This window comes from Athene cunicularia (genome assembly GCF_003259725.1).
Source record: "Athene cunicularia isolate RWA chromosome 2 unlocalized genomic scaffold, athCun1 chr2_part1, whole genome shotgun sequence".
In the NCBI taxonomy this organism is placed as follows: Eukaryota; Metazoa; Chordata; class Aves; order Strigiformes; family Strigidae; genus Athene; species Athene cunicularia.
The window spans coordinates 112,535,421-112,540,672 of record NW_020799095.1 but is presented as its reverse complement, the minus strand read 5'-3'; the positions used below and the strand labels follow the sequence as shown (position 1 = coordinate 112,540,672).

Below are 5,252 nucleotides of genomic sequence, written 5' to 3'. Positions count from 1 at the left end.
TGTCAGATGCTTCCTGAGACAGACATGGTGGGTTTGTATTTATTAACCTTTACTGGACTTTTTCCATAACTTTTTCCTGTGACCTCTTGAGCCTTTGTAAACTCTTTAAGTGTCTAAATACCCTGTTTCAAGGAGTTCCACTGCAGAAACATGTGAACAGGTACAGTTCCTTCTTGACTCTTGTCTTCTCATCATTTCATTTCACGTCTCCAGCTTTTTTATTGGAAGAGGCAATGTTCAGCTTCATCTGTGTCTCCAGCCACTTCAGTGCAGGTATATGTGCATGCCGTTCAGTTGCATCTCCCTTATCTACATGTTTATTGATTCTTTCAGAGAATCCACTTTCTTTATGGAACTTGATTTCCTTTTCCAAGTTGTGTTGACTCTTCATCAGTGTGTTGTATTTGTTCCTGTGACCTCCTAATATCCCCCCCCAAGTTGTTATTCAAGTTGATGCTGGCTTGCCAGATGTAGATGCCAAGATTTACTGCAGTACTTCGGTGGACATTAGGAGTTGATTGTTAGATTAATTGTTAGATTAAAATAAATAAAAGTGGCAGCAATCCATGGTGTGTCTGTCTCCTGAATACTGTACAAAAGATATATGTAGAATGGTGAAAATACAGGACAACTGATGAATATGAAAAAAAGTAATGAAAAAGCTTCCATGCAAGGAAGCCTAAGTAGTCTTAGACTTTTCAACCTGGTAAGAGATTACAAAAGGGATAATAAAATAGATGTGTCATAGACAGGGGATCATAAAGGCATCAGGAGTGGCATAGAGGGGATAAAGTGGTAGCAAAGTGATTAGCTGAGAGAAAAGAAATAGAGGGAGATAGGTTCAGAACAAGCTAAAATAAAGCAGTTGTTAGTAAAATGTGAAATTAAGCTGTAAAAAAGCTTACATGGGTGCAAGACGGGGCTGCCAAATTAGTGGAAAAGGGGGCTGTTAAATCCATCTAGTTCAGGAAGTCCCTAAATCACAAATGGTGATATTTCCCCAAAATACTATGTGCTTTCCTTCCTCATGATCTGCTGTTGGCTGTTACTGGAGCAAGGATGCTGGGCTGGATAGGCTTCTGCTCCGACCCTCCAGGCCCATCAGTGTGTTCTGATGAATATTCAGGGACCCAAAACTGGAACAAACGACCCTGGCTGAGCCAAGTGCCTTGCTGTCACAGAAACCATGTCTGTCTCTGTGACCCTGTATAGATCCACTTGCAAACTAGTTACTTTTTTTTGTTCTATTCACACACGTAAACTTTAAGCCAGTGTTTTGTGGTCTAGGAACCCTTTTAATTTCCAGCCTAAACTTTTGATAAGCTTACACTTATTCTTTATGCCAGCTCCTCTCATTTGTGTACTTAAGACCTTTTGTCTTTTTTTATGAGATGTTTTGTTGTGCTATCCCAAATACATTTTTTTTGTGAATATGTATTACCAGATTTATGCGTGATGTTCACAGCAAGATCTTGGTAGTTTGCTATAGTGGCATCTGTATGTCCCTTTCTGTACTGGAAATAGAGCTGCTTTTTTGAATTACTATGTTTTCTTTCTTCTGAACCAGTTCTCTTTAGTGACTTATTGGCTGCTTATAGGATGTTTGTACACAAACTTTGTCCTTCTCTGCTACATCCAACTAATGATTTGTCACTTTTCAGCCACTAGTCTCTAGGTGCATTATTCTGTCCTTTGTTGTTATTTTTCATACCATTTCTGTGGAAGGCTGCCATTAAGATTTGTTACAGTTTTTCTTGTTTGTTGTTTCAGTTCTCACTGTACTTCTGGTACCTTGCTAGTTTCTTATTTTCTACACGTTTTGGTAGTGCTCACTTAAACCCATTAAAAAAATTTTAAATTAAAATTTTGAATGAAAAAAGACTAAAGACAAGTTTTAGCAGAAGTCCATAAGTAATACCCTTCTACCTTTCAGACAGAAATCTGTTGTCATCTCCTCTTGATCTGCTGCTTTTTCCTGACATACTGTTCTTGAACTAACCCCTCTCTTCTCAGCTCAACAAACTACTGCTCAGGTGGTAGTATATCAGATTTCTTACTGAGCGAGGCTAGAACTGTCGCAGCTCCTTTATATAAGGACTGTTTTGTCATGTTGAAGAAAAGGTGGTTCTTTGACCTGGTTCAGCTTTTAAAAATTGTGTTAAGTTTTATTCAATTATCTCTTTATCGTCATGTTTTCGTTCTTTCTTTGAAAACATGCTCCAAGCAAGAGGGCATGCTATCATCATGAATGTCCAGATAACTTTTCTCCAACTTTTCTTGAATACTGAAATGAGGCAAAATGCATTTATTTGGATTTGATGCTGTTCTGAGACACTTCCATCTCATCACAGGGCAGCCTTGCTTCCTGTTAAATCAGAAGATAGTATTTCAATATGAAAGGTAAGGTTATCTAAGTGTAGTAGATACTTCCTTTTAATTCACCTTTCAGAATCCATTGTGTTGGTCTCTGTGGTTGGTAGCCATCTCTGGTGCAGAGGACTGTGAACTTCTACCTTATTTTCACTGTGGTGGGAATAGTGAGTTGAAATAGTTGCCCAGTGCTGCTCTCTGTTGTGATTGTAGATGTTTGGCAGACTTAGTTCTGACAAAGTTTATTCAAGGAAATATATGCACTGCCAATAATAGGAACTTAGTCATTTAGTACCTCTTGCCACCCCTGCTGAGATGAGAGCATCTCATAGTGCTGTAATACTCGGTTAGTCTGTTGTGCACAGTCTGTTCTGCCAGGTTGGTTCCCCTTGCTGCCCTCTTGGGTGTTGGGTCTGCAAGATGGAGGTGCTGCCAAATCCCCTTGTTTAGCAGGGTGCTGAAATTTTTGCTGTTCCTGCTGCTCAATCCAATTAGTGCCAAGAAACTATAGGAAATCTGTGGGTGCAGTTTCTCATTGATTTGCAGTTTGGGATAGAGCTGTGGGAATCCCAACCTGCTCATCCCTGTACTCTTTGCCTGCTCTTGTGCTGGCATTAAGCTGCTCCAAAGACTTAGACTGCATGGAAATGGTCAGCATTTCTTCTGTAGAGTTAATTTGACTGTTTTAGCTCTTTGACCTGGTACAATGTATGGCCAGACAAGCACCAATGTGAGAAGGAAAGAGAAGGAGGAAGCAGCACTATACCTTTTACTGTTTCAGAATGGAGGAACACTCAAAATAAGCTTTGGACAGGCTGACAGAGTGCTGTCCTCTTGTGCTCTCCAGTGGGTTAGCTGGAAGATGTGTCCATCTCTGGTCCTAAAGCATTAGCCAAGGTGCTGTGCCAGAGCTGTTACCTGCTGCCTCCAAGTTGCTCTTGGGCTCTTGAGCCTGGCACTGCTTTTGCCACACAGCCTGGCCTCCAGCGAGGAGGTGGCTTGTGTCCAGCCAGCTTGCAGTCTTGGCTGGGTTGCCTCTGTGGTCAACCCAGTAAAGAAGGTGCTTGCTTTGGTGGAGTTACCTAATTCTGGAGGTAGCTGCTTTGCTTTTGGGATTGGGTCCAAAGATGAGAAGGTAACTGCTGAAGCTGCTTGCCAGGGCAGCTATCAAATCTGATGAGGGATCAGGCCTTGAGGTTAACTGGCAGCAATTATCTGTACCGTAGCTATAACCCTGCTGAGTGATTCTTCAGTGTTTTGTTTGTGTTATATTGTTGTGGTGTTCATTTGTTTGTTTGTTTGTTTGTTTAAAAAAAAGATGTCTCACAGTGTTGGTTTCTGTGGCCTTAGTGATTCAAGGGAAGTGTCAACCCTCGTCTTTGCAAGTACAACCTTTTGGGTACAAACCCTAAAGTTTTGGTGTCGACGTAACAGTGAGACTGAAAGACAGATGTGACACATTCTCATGTTCCCATTTGGGATACAGGCTCCTCTGAAAGCACCCCTCAGCTTTGGTAAGGAAGCATGATTTCAGGAAGGGACATATTGAAATCACCAGGCCTTTGTACCTGTTTTGGTAGCATTGTGTGGTTTTACTTAGCTGTTCCTTTGTATAACCCTAACTCTCTTTAACCATTTTGTTCCTGGCCCATTAGCAGACGTTTCCTCCTAGCACTAGTTGTGGTGACAGCTTGTGCTAAATGGCAGGGCTGGGAGAGAGTGGTAGGCTTGGGGAGACGGATCAAAGATTATCAGAGCTACAGGTCAGAAGGAAGTGTATTGCGTGTGATTGATAATATGTAACAAGTGTGGTTTAATACCATCTCTCTCTGCAGGAGAAGGGGTACATACCTTTCTTTAGGCTGTGATAGGAGGCAAGAGAGAAATGTAATTTCTACAGCCAAGTTTCTGAGTTACTTTCTCATGTGTTCTTAATGATAGAAAGCTTGGGTGGATGCCGTGCTGTCAGACTATATTACCCAACGTTAGCTGGTCATGAATCTGCACTTCATGTTCACAAGTATTTCTTTTTTCTTAAAGATTGCTCGTTTGTGCAGTTGCAAACACAGATGACACGGACACGAGTCTCCACATCTCCCTTGCCTGCCCTCTGGTATGCAGATTTGGGTAAGCAGGGCAGCTGCAGTTTGAAATTTGTAGTTGTAATATTATCTGTTAGAAGTAAAGAAAAAAAAATAATCCTGCTAAAACAAGTAGTGTAGACTACACTAGATCTGCTTCAGATAAATCTGCCCACTATTGTGTGTGATTAGACCAAGTGTTTTGAAGGATTAGTAGATACTGTATTATAAGAGATTGGTTAGTGGTAGGAAGTAAGGCTGCCAGTGAAATTTTTCTTCTAAGAGTCCAAATGCAAAGATCACTTATTAAAATTTATCCAGTTGTTTAGCTTTTCTTAATAGAAGGTTCGTAGGTCATAGAAACAAGTGTGGTATGAAATTTCAAACCCAATAGTCACCTGCTTTTAAAGAAAAATAGTAATATCCCCACATTTTAGAAGGCAGTGCAGTTATTTAACTACTGCTTTGTGCTGTCAAAATATGTCCGTTTGTTTACATTCATGTGCATCCTAAACTGTTCTGACTTCTATTTTGTTAATTTTATTTTTAACTGTAGAAGCACATACAGGCTCCGAAGGATTTCATTGGCTTCCTTTCTAGACACTTTTCCTAAGAAAAGGTGACCTGAGAAAAGGTTGTGAATAATCCTCTCTGTATTCAAATCTGTTGGACACTGAATGTTGCCTTCCAATTTGTTAACACTGCTGCTTTGCCCCTGTTTTGCTTCATTTCACTTCTTAGTCCCACTTCTCCTCTCCATGGGAGTCTTTATTTTTTCACCAAGTTGTCACCTTGAAACTC

At 40.7% G+C, this 5,252-nt stretch overlaps 1 protein-coding gene across 3 annotated transcripts in view; it reads left to right on the top strand.

The window, feature by feature from the left end:
* Nucleotides 1–234: 234 nt before the first annotated feature.
* Nucleotides 235–5,252, top strand: part of PLAG1 (PLAG1 zinc finger) — a 29,528-nt gene continuing 24,510 nt past the window's right edge. For 2 of the 3 annotated variants that reach the window (XM_026843096.1, XM_026843094.1), the window contains exons 1-3: nucleotides 235–273; nucleotides 2,352–2,400; nucleotides 4,411–4,483. The gene's annotated coding sequence lies outside the window, so the exon portion shown is untranslated. Of the gene's footprint in view, nucleotides 274–2,350; nucleotides 2,401–4,410; nucleotides 4,484–5,252 lie in introns of those variants that run through there. The other variant, XM_026843095.1, reaches the window with a different exon arrangement.